Source organism: Lepus europaeus, chromosome 15 (assembly GCF_033115175.1).
Source record: "Lepus europaeus isolate LE1 chromosome 15, mLepTim1.pri, whole genome shotgun sequence".
Lineage (NCBI taxonomy): Eukaryota > Metazoa > Chordata > Mammalia > Lagomorpha > Leporidae > Lepus > Lepus europaeus.
In genome coordinates, this window is record NC_084841.1 from 81,916,585 (window position 1) to 81,943,428 (window position 26,844).

At 41.9% G+C, this 26,844-nt stretch overlaps 1 long non-coding RNA gene across 4 annotated transcripts in view; it reads left to right on the forward strand.

Moving 5' to 3' along the window:
- The first annotated feature begins 935 nt into the window (after nt 1–935).
- The window catches only part of LOC133774590 (uncharacterized), a 117,324-nt gene continuing 91,415 nt past the window's right edge, over nt 936–26,844 (forward strand). For 3 of the 4 annotated variants that reach the window (XR_009868096.1, XR_009868097.1, XR_009868095.1), the window contains exons 1-4: nt 936–1,124; nt 2,106–2,222; nt 3,309–3,426; nt 16,860–16,928. This is a non-coding gene — a long non-coding RNA (uncharacterized LOC133774590). Of the gene's footprint in view, nt 1,125–2,105; nt 2,223–3,308; nt 3,427–10,099; nt 10,151–11,338; nt 11,553–16,859; nt 16,929–26,844 lie in introns of those variants that run through there. The other variant, XR_009868098.1, reaches the window with a different exon arrangement.

A 26,844-nucleotide genomic window follows, 5' to 3' on the forward strand; every position in this document is an offset into this window, starting at 1 on the left:
GGAGCAGTCAAAATACAAGCAGACACTGGTGTTTTGCATCAACTCACACGCACTTGGTGGGGGTAAGGGGGAATCCAAGCTGGCCCAGGAAGCAGAACAATTGGCCGCAGCTGGGACACAACAAAGGCCAAAGACTCAGGCTGGCTCTGTCTTGGACGCCACCCCCCAAACTGACCCTACATCAGAGCGACCCCACCAGGAGGACCAGGGCTGTCCCACGGAGGGGCTAAGGTCAGGGCCCAGCACCTGCTGCTGACCGGGAGCCGTATTCTAAGACCAACAAGGCGACCTCCGTCAATCAGGGCAAGAGGAGGTTAGCTAAGGCCCCGCACACCTCGGATCCTTATCCAACATGTCTCCAGCCCTTGGCAAACGGCAAAGCGGCCCATCGGAGTGGCATTCGCGAGCCCCTCCACCCACCCGCTTCCCTGACCATCGACCAGGCCGCCCGCACCCGAGGCCCCCAAGCAGCGGGACGGTCGCAGGCCTGATTTTCAACACATGTTTTTATTAATTCCTTCTTCCCGGGCCTCGTTAGGAAACTATAAAAAGAGCTGCGTGTCCCTCCCCTGCCAGGAAAACACTGGGACGTGTGTGTGTGTGTGGAGCAGAGCGCAAACCCGAGCGCCGGGAATGTCAGCTCTGAGGAAGCACCCGCGATGAGAGCCTCCGCCCCGGCTCTGTCAACATCTGTCACTTCACTCTCCCCGGGGCGGGGAAGCCCGGACGTCAGCAGGCCGCAGGAGAGGCAGTGCGTGCCGGCCAGCGTGGGACTGCGAGGCCCGGGCCGGCGGCGCGCGGGGGAGGGCCTTCCCGGAAGCCGCGGGCCTGGCCGCCTCAGCGGGGCGGCGCGCTCGGGCCGCACGTAGCGCCGGGCGTGACTCAGCGCTGACTCACGCCCTCGCGGCCCCGCGGAGTTGCCTGCCGTCAGCTGCGTGCGCAGCGCCCGTGGCCGGGGCGCTCGCGAGGCCTGGCGTCCGCGGCGGCCGCTTTTCCACAGAGCAGCGTGCTGCGGCGCGGAGTCCCGACCCAGAGCCGTGAGCGGCCTGCATCTCGTTTACCCATCTCTTTCTTCTGTCCGAAGCCTGTCGCAACAGCAGCCCTGACGTCGCCGTGGCGCGGTGGTCAGCGATGACCTCCGGGGTGGGGGTGGGGGGGCAGTGCCGCTGTGGAGCCGAGCTCATCGCGTCCCGCGTTTTGGCTGACGTTATCAGTGCACCGGGCCCCGCAATGGTGGTGACGCAGGTCACGTTGGCACTTGACGTCCCGGGTGTGCGGGCTTCGAGTGACTTTTTGCGAAAGCCAGGGCGGTGGCCGAGACGTGCTCATTCGCACCTCAGCTGCTGGGGAGAGGCGGCTGTTGGTTTCTGCCCTGGGACGGGGGTGGCAACACTGCTAAAGCAGAGTTGAACGGGGAGAGTGGCAGGCAGGGCCTCAGCTGCAGCCTCAGACTCTCGGGCCGGCATGGCTGGCAGAGGGCGAAGCCCTGGCCTGTGCCGCCGGCATCCCAAGAGGATGCCCTTCAGAGCCCCGGCTGCTCCGCTTCCCATAAAGCTCCCAGCGAATGAGCCGGGGAAAGGTGGCCCAAGTGCTTGGGCCCCTGCACCCACATAGGAGACCCGGGAAGAAGCTCCTGGCGTTGGCCAGGGCTGTTGGAGGCCATTTAGGGAGTGAACCAGCAGATGGAAGAGCTCTCTTTAACCCTTTCGAATTTTTTTTTAATAGTTTCTCAGACCTGGGTCCATACTGCAGACTCAGACTGGCCTAGGCTGAGAGCCTAGAATTTATTGACCAGCCTATCAGTGTTGCTTATGCACACCTGGGATTTGAATCCACTATTGATGGAGCCCCTGAGGGTGTGGACCTTCTACTGTTGTAGCCTGGGAAGAATCCCTACCATCGCCAACACTCGCCTCCAAAATTGATTTTGAAGTGCTGACGACAGGCAGTGATCATGTTTCTAAATTTGCCCTTATGTATGATATTATGTTTGCTTTAACTGTGTATGAGTATAAACAAATTTCTTTTTAATATAAAATTGAGTACCTATAAATTCTGTTTTTTTCAAAAATGATTTATTTATTCTTTGTTTATTTGCAAGGCAGAGTGAGAGAGCAAGAGAGAATGAATCTTCCATCTACTCCTGAATGTCTACAACAACCAGAGTTGGGCCAGGCCAAACCCACAAGCTGGGAACTCCATCCCGGTCTTTCACGAAGCTGGTAGGAACCCAAGTATTTGTGTCATTATCTGCTACTTCCCAGGTGTATCAGCAGGAAACTGGATTGAAAGTGTGGAGTAGCCAGAACTTAAACCAGGCACTCCAATGGGGGATGCATCCCACTCAACACCTTAACCTTGCACCACAAGGCCCAACCTGGAGCAAATTTTCTTTATTTTGGTGTAGTATTTCCCAAGTCTGAATCTGTATCAGAATTACCACCAGTGCGTTATGAAAACACTAATTCCTAGGCCAGGCCCTAGGCCTAAAGAAATACTACCTCTGAAGGTAAAGCCCCAGAGTAGGTATTTTGCAGTGCTTTTCATAATTGAGCGATGAACTTTGCAAAATTCCACTGTTCCCAGTAAAAAGCACAGTAGAAAACTCCCTAACCCGGGGTTGGTTGGCCTACATTGCTCCATATGGAGTTTGCTCATCTCTGTCTGCAGTGTTTCCATTGTAGTCATTGGTAATTGCTGTTTTAAAAAAGTGTGTGTTCACATAAAATATCAACTCACCATTGTATTGAGAAATTCACTTCTTAAAATTTTATTTTATTTGAAAGAGAGGGAGAGACAGATCTCCCATTTGCTGCTTGACTCCCAGAGATGGCTGCAATGACCAGAGCAGGGCCAGGCTGGAGCCGGGAGCTTCTTCCAGGTCTCCCACAGGGATGGCAGGGGCTCAAGTACTTGAGCCATCTTCCACTGCTTTTCCCAGGCCATTAATAGGGAGCTGGATTGGAAGTGGAGCAGCCAGGACACAAACCAGAGCCTATATGGGATGCTGATATTGCAGGGGGCAGTTTTATCCATAATGCTGGCTCTAAGAAATTCACTTCTTTAGAAATCAAGTGTGAAATCTTTGTATTCTAAATTTTTTTAGAGGGTGATAGTGACTGGTGGATAATCTGGCAGCCTATTTCGAAATTTTTCTAATATTTTATATTTTGGATATTTTACTTGTTTCCTCATTTCATTTTCATCTTTCTCCATAAGTTTTTCTGTATCATCTTTGTTAGCATAGTGGCAAAAAACCTAGATATGACATGTGTCTGACAAAGATATCCTCTCTGACTCTCTCGTAGCCTAGCTTCTCCTAGACTGGTCCTTGGTCCAGCAGCCTGGGCAGCACCAGTATGACCTGCATTCCAAGACCCATCCATAACTGTTGAATCTGAATTTTCACCTTTGCAAAGTCCACAGGTAAGATGCGTGTATAATAAAACTTGGGAAGCATCATAGTAATGGAGAGTTACAAGCTGGGGCTGGTGGAGGGGAGAAACAAACAGGATGTCATGTGGGAGGGAGCATGCATTAGTGTCCTAGGGTGCTGTCATAAAATATTGTGACCTGGGTGACTTGAAAATAGAAATCCATTCTGTTAGAGTTCTGGAGGCCAGAAGTCTGCAGTCAAGCTGTCAGCAGGGCCATGCTCCCTCTGAGATGCTGGGTAGAATATTTGCTGGCCTCTTGCTGGGTTCCAGTGGAGGTCCTGGATCTTTGGAGGGTCTTGGCTTCTAACTGTTACTCCAGTCATTGCGGCTGGGGTTGCATAGCAGGCTGCCTCTGTCTTTGTCTTCATATCATCTTCTTATAAGAACATAGTTATGGGGCCGGCGCCCTGGCTAACTATGCTAATCCTCCGCCTGCGGCGCTGGTACTCTGGGTTCTAGTCCTGGTTGGGACGCCGGATTCTGTCCGGTTGCCCCTCTTCCAGGCCAGCTCTCTGCTGTGGCTCTGGAAGGCAGTGGAGGATGGCCCAGGTCCTTGGGCCCTGCACCCGCATGGGAGACCAGGAGGAAGCACCTGGCTCCTGGCTTTGGATTGGCGCAGCATGCCGGCCGTAGCAGCCATTTGGGGGGTGAACCAACGGAAGGAAGACCTTTCTCTCTGTCTCTCTCTCTCACTGTCTAACTCTGCCTGTAAAATAAATAAAAGAACATAGTTATATAATGAAATCTGCAAAGACCCTATTTCTAGATCAGATCACATCCATAGTTAAGGGGGGTTAGGACTTCAATAAAGCTCTTTGGGGGAACACAATTCAATCCACATATAACAGGGAGATCTGAAAATTTGAGTTTCAATAAATGGAAATGCCTTATGTAAAAGATGATATTAAAATAAGCATCATTTAACAATAACTTGGAGGACTGACATTGTGTTGGAGAGGATTAAGCTGCGACATGTGACATCAGCATTCCATATGGGCACTGGTTTGAGTCCCAGCTGCTCCATTTCTGATCCAGCTCCCTGCTAATGCGCCTGGGAGGGCAGCAGAAGGTGGCCCAAGTATGTGAGCCCCTGCCACCTATGTGGGGAACCGAGTGAAGCTCCTGGCTCATGGATTTGGCCTGGCCCAGCCTCAGCTGTTTGAAGCCATTTGGGGAGTGAACCAGTGGATGGAAGATTCTATCTTTCTGGCTCTTGCTCTCTCCCACCCCCCACCCCCCTCCATCTGGGCTTCTGGCTTTGGCCTTACCCAACCTGGAGCATTTGGAAAGTGAAGAGCAGATGGGAGTTATCTGTCGACTCTGTATGGTTGAGACTGAGTCATTTGAATGACTCATCATCTGAATCAAAAGATACCAGCCAAGCATGTGCCTGTTTGGTGGTTGTTTTGTTTTACCACCGGGAATAACAGAGCAGCCCCAGTTGCAGTCCTCTCCTAACTCAATTGTTTAACTCTTCTTTTGTTCTAAAACCTATTCACTGTCTTTCCATTTTTTTCTAGTTATTGTTGATGGGGCCAAGCACTAGCTTCCATTGGTTTCTATTGCTTACAATAAAAGAAGGTCAATTGCAACAAAAAATATTAATACAGCAAACACACATTGCTTGTAGCCATCCTACTAAGACAGCCTAAAATAGTAGTCTGCATTCATATTGAATAAAATATGTGCTCTTGAAGGGGCAGGCATTTGGTACTGCAGTTAAGATGCTGCAAGTGATGTCTACTTCCCACGTCAGCATGCCTGAGCTTGAGTCCTCCATCCACTTCTGATTCTGGCTTCCTGTTAATGCACGTCCTGGGAGGCAGCAGGTGATGGTTCAAGTACCTGGGTCCCTGCCACCCACGTGGGAGGCTGAGTTCCTCTCTGGCTTCACTCTGGCCCAGCTCTGGCTGTTGTGGGCATTTGAGGAGTGAAGTAGCAGATGGAAGATCTCTCTCTCTCCACCTTTCAAATAAGTAAATATAAAAGAAATTTTAAAATTGTTTTGTAAATGTACTCTTGAAACATATCAATTATCATTTTGTTTCAACTGGTTTGACCAGGTGTCATTATTGCTCTATATTTCAAACTGAGCCAGTCAAACCACCAAACCATGCAAATTACCAGGAGTTATGAAGAAAGGAATCTCTCTTATGTGCCTTGTAGACACCCACGATCTTTTTTTATGTTATCTCCAGCTCCTCACTGTGGTTTTCGTGATATTTGCAATATTAAAGAGATTAAAGAAAAGTATTGCAAAGTTTCTTGTTAGAGCTGTTTTACCAAGGGGCTATTGGCATAATAGAAACACAGGCCCTGTAACTCAAGGGTCATAGGATCTTCCCTCTGCAAGCAAAGAAATATCACCCACAGCTTTCATATTGCCAACACTACATGTGTGTCTTGAGTTCTCATAAAATTTCATATGACCAAGGTTTATCAACTTCTCAAAAGTCTTAGTCCTTCCTCTCAAAAGTCTCCTTCCTTTTACAGGCATGTGCTGTTATGGTTTGAACAGCATTTGGCTCCCCAAACTTGGGAAGATATTTTAGCCCCAAAGTGTCATGTTAATGGTTGCTGGATTAAGAGTGGAGACTTGATCTAATTATGGCGGGTAGGAGGTGGGCCCAATGAGGTCTTTATGTTGTGTGACATGCCCTCAGAAGGAAGTTCTTGTAAGAGGGTCATTTTGTAAGCTGAGTTTGGCCTAGCTCCTATCTCTGCTTTCTGGTTCACGGTGTGGTCATTCCTCTGCATATGCACACCAGGGCCAGCCCCTCACCCAGCTAGAAGCCACACTAACAGGGCCAACTGAACCTGAAATGTTAGCCTCCCACCTGTAAGTCAAAGTAGACATTTTCCTTCCCAAGAAGCTCTTCTCAGGTATTTTAGCTGTAGCAATAGAAAGCTGAGGAGTGAGCATGCCGGTGGCTACATGTGCTTGTAGTTTCATGTGGCTGGAATGCAGGGGGCACATAAGAAAACCAAATCCAAAAATTGTAACTTTTTAGAAATTCTAGTGAATTATGAATATCATGGTGAGGCCTTGGTGTACTTAGACATAATTCTTCAATGGATTTTGATCAAGGTAAAGGAAATGACTTAATGGAGTGCACACAAGTGTTAGATGCTTGGAGCTACAATGTCCATTGATTTCCTGTTCATGATAAGTGAGGATTTCTCTTTCTTATACCACTTAGGACTTTCAGTAAAATATTTAAACTTCAATAGATATTTTAAATCACTGATAGACAATATAAATACATATTTTGTTAAAAGTACATATGCCTCATCTTTATCTTCAGCTTTCTTTTCTCTTTGTGCTTGTCGGATTCTGTCATCTGTATGTCATTTTAGCTTTATTAACATTTACATAATTAACTGTTCTGGAGTTTGTCTATTAGATTAACCCTGAAAGTCAGAAAATCTTTTTTTTTATCTTTTATTTAATGAATATAAATTTCCAAAGTACAGCTTATGGATTACAATGGCTCCCTGCCCCCATAACTTCCCTCCCACCTGCAACCCTCCCCTTTCCCGCTTGCTCTCCCCTTCCATTCACATCAAGATTCATTTTCAATTCTCTATATACAGAAAATCAGTTTAGTATATGTAAAGATTTCAACAGTTTGCCCTCACATAGCAACACAAAGTGAAAAATACTGTTGGAGTACTAGTTATAGCATTAAATAACAGTGTACAGCACATTAATGACAGAGATCCTACATGATATTTTTTAAAAAAATTGATTAGTTTTCTATGTAATTTCCAATTTAACCCCAAGTTTTTTTTTCATTTTCAATTACCTTTATATACAGAAGATCGCTTCAGTATATACTAAGTAAAGATTTCATCAGTTTGCACCCACACAGAAACACAAAGTGTAAAAATACTGTTTCAGTACTAGCTATATCATTACTTCACATTGGACAACCCATTAAGGACAGATCCCACATGGGACGGAAGTACACAGTGACTCTTGATGTTGATTTAACAATTTAACACTCTTGTTTATGGCGTCAGCAATCTCCCTAGGCTCTAGCCATGAGTTGCTGAGGCTATGGAAGCCTTTAGGGTTCACCGGAAAGTCAGAAAATCTTAAAAAATATTTGTATTATTGAGACTGTATGAATATTCTTTAAATTTTATTTATTTGTTTGAAAGGCAGAGGGAGAGAGAAAGAGAGATCTCCCACCCACTGTTCACTCCTTAAATGCTCACAATAGCCAGTTTGTGTCAGGCCAAAGCCAGGAACTCAGAGTCTTCCGTACCGGTGGCAAGGACCCAACTATTTGAACCTGCTGCCTCCCAGAGTCTGCATTAGCAGGAAGCTGAAATTGGGAGCAGAGGTGGGACTTGAACCCAGGAATTCAATATGGGTTATGGCACCCTCAACCAGCATCTTAAGCACTAGGCCAAACACCTGTGCCAGTATTCTTCAGAGCAGAGAAAATGGTGTAGTATAATTAGATGTCCTTTTCTGTAGTCTGTTGTTTTTCTTAGAGTTTATTTACAAAACTTTTTGTCTTTGCATTATCTGCCATAATTCTTCCAAAATTTTCCAATATACTCTGTGGTGATAGGAGACCTCTAGTGTCTGGTTTTCCTTGAGCCTCTTTGGACTGATTGCGTGCCAGGCCTGTTGCACAGCTGTAGGAATGAGGCATTACAATACAAGGAGCCACTGTTTTCTAGATCCTTTACATTTTCTTCTTGACTTACTCCCTCTACTCTCAGGTACCTTTAAAGAGGTGATGCCTGGGAGATCAATTTACTCTTTTTTTGCATATGTCAAATCTAAGCTGTATAAAATTCCAGGTTGAAAATCATTTTCCTTCAGAAACTTTGATAGTGTTTTTTTTTTTGTTTGTTTGTTTTTTGTTTTTTGTTTTTTTACCAGCATTGCAGATGAGAAATCAAATGAAATTACAGCTCTAATCAGGAGCAGAGAAAGACTGGGGTCCACAGTCGCTATGAAGGCATACCCTCAATGGCCTGGGGACATCCTACCAGGTCCCGCCTCCCAGTGGTTTCATAGCACTTCCCAGTACTGCTGCCCTGGGACCAAAACGCCCTTTACAGCACAGTCTTGTGTTACACTCAGCCTACACCCAAACCATGCAGAGTCCTAAAACAAAGGAGATTAGGTTACAGAAGAATGATGAATAAACAGATATGTAACTGCACTCTCAGTCTTGAAAACAGAGTTAGTCACAAACTGAATAACCACTTCTAGCCATTTATGAAGATAAAGACATGCATAGAGTATTCTAAAACCAAATGTAGCAATCAACAAACAATTTCTGGTTTTCTTTCAATCAACTATCCTAGTTTTCTAAAGGGAAAAGAGCAAAATTTCCAAAGCACAGTGCCTCTCATCCTCTCCCACTACTCTGAACACAGATGCAGAGACAGACAATGGCACCAACAACCCTTCTTAAGGCTTATGTCCTTACTAAAATACTGTGGTTCACAGAGTTCACTTTCTATTCTTAGAACAGTCTGATGACTCATTTTATACACTTAGAATCTAGGGAGGATTTTCAGATCTCTGATACCTGGCTTGACCATTGATGTGTTTTCCACATTAAAACACATGTTTTGGTGGAGAGCTGTGAGAATGCTTATCTTTTAAAATTAAATATAATTTATGTACAGTAGATTTTTATCCTTGGCAGTGCATAGCTCTATGAGTTTTAGCAGGTGTGTGTAGCCATGTAACCACCACCACAGTCAAAACACAGAACAGTCCTTTCAATGCTTAAAGTCTGCCTCCAGAGCACCATCCCCACACAGTACCCTTTTAAGGTCAAATCCTTCTCTTACCCCCTGGTCCCTGAAAATCACTTATCTGTGTTCTCTCTGTGGTTTCCCCTTTCAGAAGCTATGCAAGAGTTATCAGGCTTTGGTGTAGTCATTTGAATTTGGCTTCCCTCCTGTATCACAGTGCATTTGAGATCCATCCATTTTCCTGCATGCACTGGTAATTTCTTCTCTTTGCTGATAATATTCCACTGTATGATTATGTCACAGTTTATCCAATGTTGGCATTTAACCATTTACCATTGACTTTATTTTGTCAAGGTTAGTTTTATGTCTGTGGAATTACACATCTACTGAGAAGGGAAAAATAAATACCCCTTATTTATTTGGAATTCTTCAGTTACTTTAGATTTACTTTACAACATATTATAACTATTAAAAATAATTTTAAAATGTAATTTAGAAAGCAGCGTTTGTTCACCATTCTAATTGTGAGTGTACATTGAAATGAATGTTGTGCTTTAAAAGGCCTTCCCTACCTCAGAGGGTAGTATAACATGTGAGATTGTTGTTGTTGACAACACCCCATCATGTTGTGCTTAAACTTGTGAAGGTAAATGCCCCAGAAGACCCCAATGGAGCCAAACCTTTGACATGGCTCATTTCCCATTTAAACCCCATTAATCTGTCACCCCATGGAGGCAACAGGTGCTTTAGAAAATAGCCAATAGAAAGATAATTCTTGCCCTTCAGGATCAGTGCCAATGGAAAAAAGTGACCTGAAATACAGATCTCAGGCCTGACATGATGAAAATCGAATGCCACAGCTGTTGTCTCTCGGAGCTGTCACTCAGCATGTTTTAATTTCACAGTTTTGATTTAATCTTTTCTAAATACAGCACCAGACAAATGCAGAACAAGATAACGAGAGTTCCAGGCAAAGGAGCCAGGTTGGTATTAGCACCACCACCTCTCCCGTCCTCCCCAGCCCTTTGGGGCAGGTTTTCCGGGCTGACTGTATCTCCAGGATGCCATTTTTTATGTGCCCTGGGGCCAGGGCTGCTTTACTGGCTCATGAGCCCAACAAGAGTCTCTGAGTGACTTATTTACCTTTCTCCCCGTGCCAGCTGGGATGCTTCTACCACCCATTTTAACTTGGAATAAACAGTGGAGTTGGATTGGAAAACAAAAATTAAAATTTTCAGTGATGAGTGCACTCAAATTCTTTTTTCTCAGGTCTAGAATTAAAAATAGTATTTTCAGCCATGTGTTATGTTCTTTTTCTTAAGTCATTTTTAAGTATGTATTTTTTAAATTTTTGATTATTTGAAAGGCAAGACACATGCATACACGTGTGCACACACACACACAAATACACTGTAGAGATAGCTTTCATCAGTAGTTTAAATCCCAATTGCTAGGCTAAAGCTAGGAGCCAGGAACTCAGTCAGGTCTCTCATGTGGATGATGGGAATTCAATTACTTGAGCCATCACTGCTGCCTTGAAGGTTCTGCCTTAGCAGCAAGTTGGATCAGGGACTGGAGCTGGAAATAAAACCCAGAGACTATGACATGAGATGGGGGTATTTTAATAGTTAAGTCATTATACCTGCCCTCTAAAAAATCTGTGACGTTGTAACTTCTATACAATGATATGTACCTGTTTGACATGCACCACCATTTTGAAAAATGTGTATCATTGAGAAAACCACCACTTTAGGATATGGAACATCAATCCCTGGCCCCCGTAAGCCTCCCTACATCTGTTTTTGGTCAATCTTGCATTCACCCTTCACCATAGGAAACTGTATTGCCTTTAATAAGGTTAGTTTTGCCTTTTTCAGAATTTCCTGTAAAATATGTACTCTTTTGAGGCTGGCTTTTGAGATTCATCAACATTATTGCATGTGCAAGGGCACTTCAAAAAGTTTGTAGAAAACTGAGATTAAAAGAAGTTCATTTTGATGCAACATGTTTTTTGAAACACATGCAGTTTTTTTTTTTTTTTTTTTTTTTTTTTAATAATACACATTTTCTGGGGCCAGCGCTGTGGCGCAGCAGGTTAACACCCTGGCCTGAAGCGCTGGCATCCCATATGGGTGCCTGTTTGAGACCCGGCTGTTCCACTTCCAATCCAGCTCTCTGCTATGGCCTGGGAAAGCAGTAGAAGATGGCCCAAGTCCTTGGGCCCCTGCACCCATGTGGGAGACCTGGAAGAAGCTCCTGGTACTGGCTTCGGATCAGCACAGCTCTGGCCATTGCGGCCAATTGGGGAGTGAACCATTGGATGGAAGACCTCTCTGCCTCTCTGCCTCTCTTCTCTCTGTGTAACTCTGACTTTCAAATAAATACAATAAATCTTAAAAAATACACATTTTCTGTGAGCTTTTTGAAGTACCCTTGTGTCTGTAAGTCATTTTTCCTTAGTTTTCTCCATTTTTTATTCCATTTTTCCCCCCAGAAATCTTTAATTGAAAGAATAAAAATTTTATGTATTTCATAAGTACAACTTCAGGAACATAGTGATTCTTCCCTCTCTACCAGCCCTCCCACCCATACTCCTATCCCCCTTCCTCCTCCCTCTCCTATTTCCATTCTTTCTTTTTACCAAGTTTATTTTCAATTAACTTTAAGTTGTATTCGTTTTATGGATATATAGTCATATGTTGCATAATGATATTTTGGTCAGTGACAGATGACATATAACAGTGGTTCCATAAAATTATATCACCTAGTGACCTTGTAGTCATCTGTGTTATTCAGCTGTTCACCACTATGATGAAATACCTATGGCAACTAACTGAAAAGAGAAAAAGGTTATTTAGCTCATAGGTTTAGAGGTTTGAGTACAAGATCAGGTGGTTTGGTGCCCAGCAGATGGAAATTGTGGTGTGGGTAGAGAGAGACAAATCAGGAAGCAGAGAGAGCATCTGGGCCCAACTCAGGCTCTTGGAACCAAACCTCTTGCAAGCACTACCTTCTGATGGCATGGACCCAGTGACCTACAGACCTACCAGGAAGCCTACCTCTCAAACACTGTCACTGGGTTAAGTTTCCACCCTCTTGGTGCCTTTACCTTAAGACTTTGGGGTTGAAATAACTACATGGGTTTAGGGACAGAATCATACTCAAACCATAGCACCTGATGTTTACACAGTGACAAAATTACCTAACATCTCTCACAATGTAGATACACTGTAGTTAGGCAATGCATGACTATACCGTACTCTGTTTATCCACTTACCTGTTGACAGACATTTGGACTGAGTCCACATTAAGGCCATTCTAAGTAAAGCTGATATGGATATTTGCATGTAAGTCGTTAGGTAGTAGCCATTTCTCATGAGAAGAGGAAATGGCTGAGTTGTATGATTACATGTATATTTAGCCTTTTAAGAAATTGCCAGGGTATTTTCCAGAGTATTTGTTATTTTAAATGACTACCAGTAATATATGAGCATTTAAGTATTTCCATGTCTTCAACAACATTTATATTTGTCAGGTTATAAGAATAATTTTTGCTATTCTAATGGGTTTATAGAGGTATATCATTGTGGTTTTAATCTGCAGCCTTCTAAAGACTAAGATAATTGAATGTTTTCTTATTGGCTATTTGGATAGCCTTTTATGGTAGAATTTCTATTTGATGCTTTTGTCAATATGGTTTTTGATTATTACCTTAATATTACTGAGTTGTAAAAGTTTTTAAAAAGTATGTATGTATTTGGAATACCAGCCCTTTATCAGATAAATGTGTTACAAATATTTTCTCCCACCTTGTGGTTTTGATTTTGCTTTCTTAATTATATCTTTCTTCTTGTTAAGGATTTATTTATTTATTTGCATGGCAGAGTTAGAGAGGAGAGAGAGATCGATCCCCCATCAGCTGATTCATTTCCCAAATGGCTGCAACAGCCGCAGCTGTTCCAGCAGAAGCCGGAAGCCTGGAACTCCATCCAAGTCTTTCATGCTGGTGGCAGGGACCTCAGTACTAGAACCATCTTCTGCTTCTTTCCGAAGAGCATTAGCAGAGAGCTGGATTGGAAGTGGAGCAGCCAGTACTTGAACCTGTGCTCATATGGGATGTCAGCGCCACAAGTTGCAGGTTAACCTGCTGTACCACAATGCTGGCCACAGTGATGTCTTTCAAAGAGCAAAAGTTTTTAATTTTTCAGAAAGTCTAATTTGTGAGTTTCTGTCTTTTATACTATTTGCATTTTGTGCTTTAAGAAATCATTGCTATCTAAAATGCTTCAGACTTTTCCAAATTGACATGCACACCAGTTGTGTTTGAGATTTTCGGGTGTTTGACATACTTAGTGACATTTGGAACCAACAGTCTTTTCAGTTGTAGCTCTGCTGGCAGGTGTGCAATGGTATTGCCCTGTGGTTCAATTTGCTTTCTAATAAAATATCTGAGGGAATTGAAAAAAAAAAAAAAAAAGAAATCATTGCTATCTCAAAGTTGCAATGATTTTCTTTTTTGTTTTCTTTTAGAAGTTTCATGGCTTTAGCTTTTGGAGATTCAGGTCTGCTATCAATATCCAGTTACCTGGGGCAGGCATTTGCCCTAACAATTAAGACATCCACATTCCATGTCAGTCCTGGGGTTCCATCCCCAGCTTTGGCTTCTGGTTACAGCTTCCTGCTGATGGGAGGCAGCAGTGATGGCCCAGCTGATTGGGTTCCTGCCACCTGTATGGGACGAGATTGAGTTCCTGGCTCCCAGCTTCTATCTCAGCTCAGCCTTTGCTGTTGCAGACATTTGGGAAGTGAACCAGCATATGGGAGCTGTCTGTCTCTCTCTGTGTCTCAAATAAATATTTTTAATCTAGTTATATTTGTATATAGTACAGAATATGCATTGAAGTCCATTTTTTTCCATTGTAATATCCATTTGTTCCAGCAGCATTTGGTTAAGTGACAAACATTTTTGGAAATAAATTAAAGGCATACATTTGGACTTATTTATTTATTTATTTTTGACAGGCAGAGTGGACAGTGAGAGAGAGAGACAGAGAGAAAGGTCTTCCTTTTGCCGTTGGTTCACCCTCCAATGGCCGCCAAGGCCGGTGCGCTGCGGCCTGCGCACTGCGCCTATCCCAAGGCAGGAGCCAGATGCTTATCCTGGTCTCCCATGGGGTGCAGGGCCCAAGCACTTGGGCCATCCTTCACTGCACTCCCTGGCCGCAGCAGAGAGCTGGCCTGGAAGAGGGGCAACGGGACAGAATCCGGCCCCCGACCGGGACTAGAACCCAGTGTGCCGGCGCCTCAAGGCAGAGGATTAACCTATTGAGCTGCGGCGCTGGCCTGGACTTATTTTTAAAAATGTTTTATTGATCCGCATGTATACATTCATGTCAATAACAGACTATCTGAATCATGTTGGCCTTATAATATACTTTAAATCAGTCAATAGAAAGCTTCCAAATTTGTTTCTTTTACAAAAGTGTTTTCTAGCTCATTTGCAATGTCATATAATTACAATTGACTTTAAGTTTCTACAAAAAGTCTGCTAAGTTATTGATAAAAATTACATTAAATCAAGGTGGAGAGAATTTCCATCTTAATATTTAGACTGCCAATCTGTGCAGCTGGTGTATCTCTCCATTTATTTCAGCTTTTTGTCATTAGCATTTTGAAATTTTTAGTATACAGACATTCTATATATTTTTATGAAATTTATCCCTAAGTATTTCATGTTTTTGATGTTGTCATGTATATAATTGTTTAATTTTATTTCTAGTGGATCATGGTTAGTTTACGGAAATAAAATTGATTTTTAAATATTTGCCTAGTATTCTATAGTTTGCTAAATTCACTTATTTTGTGGTTTATTGTGGATTCATAGTATTTTCTGAATGCACATTTGTGCTGTTAATACATTTTTTTCTTATTTCTTTCCAGTCTTGCTTTTTATTTCTTTTTCTTGCCTTATTGCAATGTCCAGGGCTTCCAGTACAATGCTGAATAGATATGAAAAAAGCAAGCCTATCCTGGCCTCAAAATTTCGATGTCAGTGTTGATGTTGCAGCTTTTCTTTCAGATTCCATTTTTCAGTTTTAGGATTCTCCTTTCTATACTGTTTGCTGAGAGTTTTTTCATAAATAGATGTTGAGTTTTACCAAAAACCTTTTCTGTATCTATTGAGATGACCACATGGTTATTCTCATTTATTCTTATAATAAAGTGAATCATACATTGAATTTGAATTCTAAATCAACTTTGAAGTTTTGGGATTAGCGATACATGACCATAGTTATGGTCATGACATACTGTATATGTGTTGCAGAATTGATTTAAGCTCTCCTCAACCTTTTGTCTATATTTAGGAGAGATTAAGCTACACTTTTGTTTCTCAATGCCTTTTTTCTTTTTAAGACTTTATTTATTTGAAAGGTAGAGTTATAGACACAGGGAGAGACGGAGAAAAAGACCTTCTATCCGCTGATTCACTCCCCAAATGGCCACAAGAGCCTGAGTTGGGTCAGATGAGAGCCAGGAGACTCTTCTGGGTCTCCAGTGTGGGTGCAGGGGCCCAAGCACTTGGGCCATTCTCAGTTGCTGACCCAGGCCATAGCAGAGACCTGGATGGAAATAGGAGCAGCTGGGACTCGAACCAGCATCTATATGGGATGCCAGCGCCACAGGTGGATGCTGGCCCCTCTTGATGTCTTTATCCAGCTTGATGTCTTTATCCACTGATGTATACTGATCTTATAAAATTAGTTAAAAATTGTATAGAACTAATACTATTTGTTGAACATTTTTTTAGATCGTATTTATTTGAGAGGTAGAGTTACAGAGAGAGGGTGAGACAGAGAGAAAGGTCTTGCATCCGCTGGCTCATTCCCCAGTTGGCTGCATGGCTGGAGCTGTGCCGATCTGAAGCCAGGAGCCAGGAGCTTCTTCTGGGTCTCCCATGTGGCTGCAGGGGCCCAAGGACTTGTGCCACCTTCTACTGCTTTCCTAGGCCATAGCAGAGAGCCAGATCAGAGGAGGAGCAGCCAGGACATGAATGAGTACATGTATGGGATTCCAGCATCGCAGGTGGAGGCTTAGCCCACTAAGCCACAGTGTCAGCCCACGTTTATTAAACGTTTAACCAATTCATTGGTAGAGCCATTTGGGCCTGGATTCATATGTGTGTGTTAAACATTTTAATTATTGTTTTAATTTATCCTATACATACTTGACTATTTAGATTTTAAATTTTCTCCTATCAGAATAAATAATTAGTATCTTTCAAGGAATTTGCTTATTTCATCAAATTATTCAATTTATTGGCATAAAGATATGTAAATGTACATTTATTATTTTAATGTTTGTAGTATCTATATTGCTACTGTTTCTTCCTCATATTGGTAACCAAAGTGTTGATACTTGCTTTAAAGAATTATGTATCTTTTAAATAAACTAAGTGAAGAAATGAATGTATGTATAACATCTAGTTACCATGTCCAGCATTTTTCCTTCCTTACCGTACATTCCAGTTATGGTCTGTTTAGTTTCATAGTTAGGCAAGGGTATGGGCCTTACACTCTCTATAATTCCACTGATTTCAGATTTATCCCCTCTCAGCCCTCCCCAAATTGCCAAATATTCCTGGCAAGTCGTGTCAGTGAACTTTCAGCTGTCTGCCTCTTGCCTTGCATTCAGGTTGGGAAGGCCCTCAGTCCAGGAGCAGCCCGTCACACATCTTGCCTGAAGTTATTCTGCCTGTGAAAGGTGAGTTTTTCCCTTTTCTGCTCACATTTTTTTGTCTTCACTCGGTCTTTCTGGCTTACTATGGTTTTGCAGACAAGAAAGGATTTGGGTGGAGTTTATAGTCAGAAGTTGGACGCTACTCTTTTATAGTTCTCTTGTTTCCAAGATTTTCTCCTGAAATTCCAGCTACTCTGATAGCTTTGTACTCTGCCTTCTGTCACCAGCAAGACTGCAGTTTTCTGTCCCTGGAGTTTTGGGCATCACAAACTCCTTGGGCAGAAAAGTCACGAATTGAATTTTTTTCCTGCTGTTGTTGCAATCTTTCAAGAGTAAACTGTGTGTGGTTTGTGGTCTCTTTCCAGAGTCTTTACCCATTGGTGTTTTATTTTGTGCAGTTTTTATCATTATCATTTATACAATAGTTCACCTGAACAGTTCATAATACCATAAAACCTGGCCCTTGGCCTTTCACCATTGGCTTTACAGTCACGTAATGAAATTGTATCTCATCTGTGTTTTCCACAGATAGGCCATTTTCTGTATTTTTTTCTTTGCAAGTGCCTCAAATGCTTTATTTCATTCCATATGCATTTATTGAGTATTTCTTTGATTTGAATACAAACATGGCCTTTAGGACTTGTCTGTAAGGAAAAATGATAAATAATGGAGCAAGAATAATAGATTATTAGTAGTTTTATAAGGAGTCACAGTCCACTGTGGACCACAGTGGATGCAGGGTAGAAATTCTCAGGGGGGTCAAAGTCCTCACAAGAATCTCTCAGATTGAACTAAGTTTTGGGAAATGATTAAATGTTGCTCCACCTTTATGAAGTTTTGGATAAATCCCTTTTACTGTCAAATATCTTTCCACAAATACAGTCTCTGAGTTTTATGACCATTTTCAGAGTTATTGTCTTGCGGAATAAATCCTGGTGATTTCAGAGGAAATACTTTTTTTTTTTATTGAAAAGTATAACATGCCAGGTATTGTGCTATTTAGTTCTTTCTGTAACTCTGAGTTATTTGCTATTAGCCCCAGTGTAGAGGTAAAACTAATCTGGTTAGTGTCAAACAGTAAGTAAGTTTTCTTTACCAGATATATTCTGGCACTTACTATGCACCAGGCAGGCATTGTTTTAGGTGCTGGGTGTACAAAGGAAAAAAGAAGTCTTTGTTCATGGGGGCTTGCATTCTAATGGGAAAAAACATGTAATAAGCCAACAAAGAAATGCTTCATATATTCATAGTGAACAAGAAATACAGATAATAATGAAAAAGACAGAGAGCTAACATGTTCCTGTTTTTTGGGGACAATCAGAAAAGGAGAGACTTGAATGAGGATCTGGAGGAAGCGCAGGAGAGTGCCATGGGAATATCTGGGTCACAGCATTCACAAGGCAGAGAACAGCACTTGCAGGTGTGTTGTGTTGGTGCACTTGAGGATTATCAAAGAGGCCGGTGGGACTGCAATGGAGTTGGAGGTGGAGAATGGCCAGAAAGGTAGGGGAGGTCCCGCTCATGGGGGCTTTGTAGGCTGACAGACATTGGAATGGATGAAATTAATGGAGGATTTTGAACATTAGACATCCTAGGTCTTACAGGGCTCTCTGGTATGGGAAATAGACTATTGAGAACAAGGTGGAAGCAGGTCAGCCCGAGGAGCTTATTTCTAGAGCTCGGGGGAGTTGGACCAGTGTGGTGGCAGGGAAGCTGGAGAGGGGTTGGGATTCAGGACATGTTCTGATGGCAGAGCTGAAACCACTCCCCGTGGATTGGAAGTGTCCTGGGAAAGAGGGGGTCAAACCCAGGTCAGTCTAATTCCAGACCCACACTTCCTTAAGGACAAAGGAAAGATCTATTTAAAGAAGAGAAGCGGAGGAAGAATGCACAGTTTGTGTGATTAAACTCTTAAGAAACTAAGTTGAAACATGGGTACTGATAAATCCAAACATTCAAATCATCCAAAATGTCTTCAAGCTGCATAGCTCACGGTCTTTGCATGAAGTAAGGGCAGTGTGAAGAAAACAAGCAATAAAAGGATTTTAGGCCAATTTGTGAAATCCAGAATTCTGAAAGTATAAAAATATTTCTAAGTCTGGAAAATTGCTAATAATAAAGTAAAATGAGAATCATAGCTATCTTTTGAAATGAGATGAACAACTGTCAGTCCCAGTATTACATAGGTTATTAATTTAAAGTCCAGATAAATACATGGCCCCTTTGATCAAATCCAGTGAATAAGGATTAGGGTCTACTGGTTTCAGTTCTATCTATTGGATACATTCTTTCATCAATTGATGACTTGTTCAAGGTTGCCACTTTTTTGGCCTATTTTGTTTTTAAAACATTTATTATTTATTAGAGAGATATATTGATTGATTGATTTTCTATCTACTGGTCCACATCCCAAAAGCCTGTAATAGACAGGGCTGGATCAGGCAGAAGCCAGGAGCCCAGGACCTGACATTATAGTGAACAGCTGAAACAGGAAGTGGGAGTTGGGTCTTCTTCTTCTTTTTTTTTTTTTAAAGATATATTTATGTATGTATCCATTCACTTGAAAGGCAAATGGAGGGAGGGAGCAATGGGAGGGAAGAGAGAGAATGCTTCCATCCACTAGGCAACTCCCCAAATGCCTGTAATATCCAGGGCTGGGCCAGACCAAAACCAGGGGCCCAGGACTTCATTCGAGTCTCACGCCTGGGTGACAGAGACCCAAGTACTTGGGCCATCATCCACTGCCTTTACAGGCTCATTAACAGGAAGGTGGATTAGAAGTGGAGCAACTGGGATTTGAACCAGCATTTTATGTTATGGGGTCATGTTGCAAGTGGCAGTTACTGGCCTCTAAAACCAAGTCTTGAACCCAGGCACTATGATACAAGATGTAGGCATCCCAGGGCCGGCGCTGTGGTGTAGTAGGTAAAGACGCCGCCTGCAGTGCCAGCATCCCACATGGGTACCAGTTCAAGTCCCAGCTACTCCACTTCTAATCCAGCACTCTCCTATGGTCTGGGAAAGCAGTAGAAGATGGCTCAAGTCCTTGGGCCCCTGCACCCACATGGGAGACCCAGAAGAAGCTCCTGTCTCCTGGCTTCAGATCAGTATAGCTCCAGCCATTGTGGCCATCTGGAGAGTGAACCAGCAGATGGATGTCCCCCCCCCCCCCCAGCTTTGCCTCTGCCTCTCTGTAACTGCCTTTCAAATAAATAAATAAATCTTTTTTAAAAAAATGATGTAGACATCCCAATGGAACCATAACTGCCAATGCCCGTCCCTGACCTATTTTAAATAAAGTGATCAAGTAGTGATCCTTTAATACCCATGAGAAACATCCTGAAATAAATACCAACAGGTGACTTTAAGAAGGTCCTACATAATGTTAGCAGATTTAGTAATGTCCCTGGAAGTTCAATGAAATGCTAAGAAATTGGAAGAACCAGTTTCTAAGAAGTCTTTATGATCTGTATCAGTTACCCTGTGTTTTGAAATTTCCTTCACACTTATTTTGCAATGGCAAAAATTGTGTGTGTGTGTGTGTGTGTGTTGTAGGAAGTTGGGGTAGTGGTTTAAAAAATCAGACAAAGAACATTTGCAGATACGTTTAAACAAAACTGATTTGGGAACTGTAATTATTCTTTCTGTGATGCTGAGCGTAGTACATGACAACTACATTTCCCCTGACCCAAAAAAGTACCATAAAATAGCAGGGGTTGGAGTAGCTATAGAATTTATCTGTACCAAAGCAATTGGGTTGTGTGGATTCTTTCATTTTATTGTAAATATTTTGCATATATCTAGAGTAAGCATCAGTGATTAGGCTGTAATGGTAACTTGTCACTCTTGAACACAACAGCTGTGTGTATTTGGAAAGATTAATAACTAGATTGTTCAGTAATTGTGGGAGTATTTACTCATTTGACTAGCAAGACTCTTACTGCTTATTTTGCATGATTTAAATATATTGTTTCATAAATATTTAGGACTACATAGCTTAAAATCTTGTATGGAATGCATTTTTCCACCAATTATTAAGGAGAATTAAAGGAGAATTATTTCTTTGCAAAACTGATTTTACCTTTGAGAGTGCCTACAATTTGATGCTTGATAATTATTTTGTACTCAGTCATGCCTGTATATATCTATACACACGTGTAGTTTAGTACTAATATCTATTTTATTTATTGTTTTTTTTGAAGCTATTGAGAAGGTAGTAAGCAATTATGCTTCAGTTTTACAGACAACGGTGTAAATCCATTTATGTCGTGCATCAAGATATATCCTGGAAGAAGGAGAACCAGAACAATACTCATTAGTTTTGTATCCTGAGATCAATGAGCCCCGAAACTTCTCTGTTTCTGGATTGCTCTTTTGACAGGATGGATTAAGCTACATCTGGATTTGCTGTAGAGGAGTCCAAAAGTACATTTTATACTAGTAAAAGTTGAGAGTGGAATAAAATGTTGGTGGAGAAGGCTACCTTTTTTTTTTTTATTTGACAGGTATAATTATAGACAGTGAGAGAGAGAGAGAAAGGTCTTCCTTCCATTGGTTCACTCCCCAAATGGCTGCTACAGCCAGCACTGTGTTGATCCGAAGCCAGGAGCCAGGTGCAGGGCCCAAGCACTTGGGCCATCCTCCACTGTCCTCCCGGACCACAGCAGAGAGTTGGACTGGAAGAGGAGCAACCGGGACTAGAACCCGGTACCCATATGGGATGCCAGTGCCACAGGCGGAGGATTAACCAAGTGAGCCATGGAGCCAGCCCCAAAGGCTACCTTTTCTAATTAAAATCTAGGCTTTCAAAAGCAAGCATAGTCTGGATTCATATAATTCTGGAACAGCAGACTAAATGGAATAAATAAAACAATAAATGATGAGCAAAACTAGATTTCTTAATGATTTTGCTCAATATTTTTGTGACAGTTTGCATATCATATTCATCCTGGTAAACTCTGGAAAGCATACTATCATAAATGAGAATTATTACTCAAGGCAGTAAATAAGTTGACATATTACCTAGGCAGCAAATTAAAATCTACTTAAAATTGGAGAAGATAATTTCATTTGGAAACTCTTGTCAATTTTTCAACCAGCCGGTACATTGAGCATCTGTTTTTTTTTTTTTTTCAAAAGGCTTGTTTATTGATTTTTTTATTGAAAGGCAGAGTGACAGAGACAGAGGAGACAGACAGAAAGAGGAATGTTCCATCGATTGGTTCACTCTCCAAATTCCTGCAACAGTTGGGCCTGGGTCAGGCTAAAACCAGGAGCCATGAACTCCATGTTGGTCTTCCACATGGATAGATAGCAAGGGCCCAAGTACTTGGGCCATCTTCTGCTGCCTTCCCAGGTAGATTAGCAGTGAGCTGGATTGGAAGTAGAGCAGTTACTTGAGCCAGTGCTCAGATATGGGATACTGGTGTTGCAGGCAGTGGCTTAACTCACTGAGCTGCAACACCATCCTTGCAACGAGTGTCTTGGCTCTTCTTGCTCTTGATTGGTTTGGAGCTGGGTGGACGGAGCAGCTTGTGATCAGAGATGGATTCATGGTTGGGTAAGGAAGGGCTTGATTCCATGAGTTCTGTGTCTATCCTGTCTTGTTAGCAGTTTAGAATCCTCTTTTTGAACAGTTCCAGGAAAGTGCCCCTCTCTTATCCAGCAGCCCTTGCTACTTGTTCTCCTGAGTTGCCAATTTATCAGGGTGGGGTCAGTTTTATCTTAGCCTCTGTGCTCAAGAGAAAGGGAAGGAGTATGGGGGAAGAAAAAAGTCTTAGAAAAAGTTTTAACACATTTTACATTTGAATCTGTAACTGTAGGATAGCTCAGATTCAAACATGTCCTAGAATTGTGCAGGCTAGAAAGGACAAGAGTTCATGTATTTCATTTCTCTGATTTAATCATAGCCATAAACCAAATATTCCAGATTTAAGATCCAAAATTCCCTGAGGTTGAGAACTACAAATGACTCCTTTGGGTTGAAGAAACACTATATTATTCAAGTTTTTAAGTTTAAAATGGTCCAGGGGATGACAGCATGAGCTGATTCAAGAATTTTGTGTTAAAGTTCAAAAGGCAGAAATTTTTATATGCATCAAAATTGAAAGAATATGAATTTTTGAAATATTTAATATTACAAATATGTTTTTTGCAGTTCATTCCATCTTGTAAATGTTAGGTTTAATGTTATTTTTGTTGAATTCTGTGACCTATGAAATCTGTTAAATGAGGCAACCATTGACTTGATGAAATTTAGTATTTAATATTCTCTATTGTGAGTCTTCTCTGTGAGGTTTTAGCCAAAAAATTTCTGTTTGGTAGAAATAACTATAATTTTGGTTTCCAAGGAGGTGAGGCCATCAGCATATTTTCCTCTTTTTGGTAATGGATCTTTTTTAGCAAACTAAAAGTCCTTCTCCGTATTCCTTCAAGTGCCTTCTTGCACTTCCACTAAGAACTAATTCAGTTCTTCCATGTGATTGAATAAAAACTTCCTAACAAAATTTCAAAAAAACCATGCACAGACTCATAGTTCAGAGACCCTCAAGATTTATTTATTTACTTGAAAGGCAAAATTAGAGATAGAGAGACAGATCTTCCCTCTGCTGGTTCACTCTGCAGTGACCTCAATGGCTGGAGCTGGGCTGATCCGAAGCCAGGAGCCAGGAGCTTCTTTGGGTCTCCCATGTGGGTGCAGGGGCCCAAGCACTTGGGCCATCTTCCTCTCTTTTCCCAGGTGCATTAACAGGGAGCTGGATGAGAAGTGGAGCAGCCAGTCTCAAACTAGAACTCTTATGGGATGTCAGTGCCACAGGTGACAGCTTTACCTGCTACGCCACAGTGTCGGCCCCTCAGAGGTTCTTGTCACTGCCGTGTACCAGTTCTTAGTGTTATTGTGTTTGTATTTGGGGATTCTTTTATTTCTCTTCAGCGTGGCTGTGTGTCTATCTAACCTTACAAGTAAAACTGCTCATCTTGCATTTATTTACTAGTGTTCTAGGACTGTGATGACCACTTTTTGTTTATAACAGTACATAACCTGTTATGACAGTACAAAAACCCTGCTATTTGTAAATAATGATAGTAAAAAAATTTCATTCATCCTCAAAAAAAAAAAAAAAACCTGTAAGTTTGGCACTGTAGTTATTTCCAGTAATTGGTGAGAAAACTTAAGAAGGACCTTGTAATTTGCCCAAGGCAATACTAAATGCTTACAGCCTAGCTAGTGGGAACCAAAAGTCTACTCGAGGTGACAAACTGGAAGCACTTAGTGACAACATTGGGCGCATGACAACTTGCCTCTTCGTTGTGTAGAAGACCTGAAGAAGAAAACAACATATAATTTGACTGACATGTATAGCTAGACAATAGGTCTAATTTGTCAGAAATCTCTTGCCTGGCTTTAAGGGGGGGTGGATCATTCACTGAGTCCAGCCACTCATGTAGGCTTACAAAAACAAGAGAAAAGTTGGTCAGGTAAGAGCCTACTCTGAACAGTCTTCTTACAATTTTTTTAAAAGATTTATTTATTTATTTGCAAGTCAGAATTAAACAGAGAGAGGGAGAGAGAGAGAGAGGTCTTCCATCTGCTGGTTCACTCCCCAAATGACCTCAACGGCCAGAGCTGTGCTGATCCGAAGTCAGGAGCCAGGAGCTTCTTCCAGGTCTCCCACGTGGGTGCAGGGGCCCAACAACTTGGGCCATCTTCTACTGCTTTCCCAGGCCATGGTAGAGAGCTGGATTGGAAATGGAGCAGCCGGGACTAGAACTGGTGCCCATATGGGATGCCAGCTATTCAGGCAAGGTTGTTAACCTGCTGTGCCATAGCACCAGCCCCATAATTTTGGAAACAGAGGATGTTCTTTTAATGAGTTGTCACTCTGACCTAACCTTCATTGTTTAAAAAAATTTTTTTTGGAAATTATTATTATGACATGTGTTAAGTGTACAAAATAGATAACATAGCAAACGTATACTCATTGTACAGTTGCATCGAGTTCTAACCTTTTGCCATATTTGCTAATTTATTTGATCTTTAATTGTTCTTTTAAATGATATGCTAGATTAGAAGCTTAAATAGTGTACAGAACACATAAATGACTTAAGGAAGAAGAAGAAGAAAGCTCATGTACTCTCCAGAAAACTCAAATCAGCCAACATTAACAATAGAACATTGCTCCTTTCTTAGGACTGGGGCCCCTGTGTTTCCCTGTCTGGTTGCTGGTATTGGATTTAGTATAGAATTCAAAGTAACAACAACTTTGCCTCATAATTTTGAAGACATTGCTCCAGTGTCTCTGGATTCCTGTTTTTCTATTTAGAAACCTGATGCCATTGTGATTCTTTATTCTTTTATATCACTTGCTTCTCTCTACAGTAGAATTTCTCTGTCCCTAGTATTCACAATACTGTATTTGGCCTGGGTTTGTGTTTTCCCATTGACCAAACACTCCATGAGCCCTTTCAATCTGAAAATTCATGAAATGTTTTTAGATTGCTTTATTTTTATTGCAGTCTACTCCTCTAATGAAGCACCGTCTTTTATAACTACATTATCTTATTTCCTGAATATACGAGTAACTTTATTTTCTAAAATATATTTTTATTTATCTATTTGAGAGGCAGGAAGACAGAAAAGGAGATATTGACAGACAAGGAGAGTTCTCATTCACTGGCTCCTTCCCTAAATGCCTACCCTCCCACCCACACTCCAACCCTTCTTCCTTGCTTTCCTATTCCCATTTTTTTTTTTTACGAAGATCTATTTCCTTTTTTCTTTTTAAAGATTTTTATTTTTATTTGAGAGGTAGAGTTACAGACAGTGAGAGGGAGAGACAGAGAGAAAGGTCCTCCCTCCATTGGTTACTCCCCAGTTGGTTGCAACGGCCGGAGCTGCGCCAATCCGAAGCTGGGAGCAAGGTGCTTCTTCCTGGTCTCCCATGTGGGTGCAGGGGCCCAAGCACTTGGGCCATCCTCCACTGCCTTCCCAGGCCACAGCAGAGAGCTGGATTGGAAGAGGAGCAGCCGGGACTAGAACTGGTGCCCATGTAGGATACTGGCGCTGCAGGCGGAGGATTAACCTACTGCACCACGACGCCAGTCCAAGATCTATTTTCAGTTAATGTTATCATAAGATTAACCATACTAAGTAAATGGTTCAACAAATAGTATGAAGATAAAAAAGAATTACAGTTTAGTCAAGGACTGTTCAAAATCATCACATCTCAAAGTGTGAATTTCACCTCTATAGATAACCTCTTAGGCACTCTATTAGTTACTACAGATCGGGGAGAAATATGGTATTTGTCTTTTGGGGATTGGCTTATTTCACTAAGTATAATGGCTGACTTCCAGTTGCATCCATTTTGTTGCAAACACCAGGATTTCATTTCTTTTTTACTGTTGTATAGTATTCCATAGTGTTTGTATACCCTAATTTCTTTATCCAGTCATTAGTTGATGGACATCTGGGTTGGTGCTGTATCATAGGTATTATGAATTGAGATGCAATAAAAATGGTATACAAATCACTCTATCTTATGCTGGTTTCTTTGGGTAAATTCTCAAGAGTGGGATGGTTGGGTTATTAGGTAGGTCTACATTTGAGGTTCCTGAGGTATACTGTCTTCCACTGTGGAAGTATCCTGAGGTATCTCCATACTCTCTTCCACTGGATTAAGGGACTCTTTACCCACATCCTTGCCAACATTTGTTGTTTGTTGATTTTTGTATGCAAGTCATTCTGATTGGGGTGAGGTGAAACCTCATTGTGGTTTTGATTTGCATTTCCCTGATGGCTAGTGATTCTGAGAATTTTTTTCATGTGTTTGTTGGCCATTTGATTTCCTCTTTTGAAAAATGCCTGTTTAAGTCCTTTTCTCATTTCTTAACTGGATTGTTTTGTTGTTGTTGAGTTTCTTGAGCTCTTTATAGATTA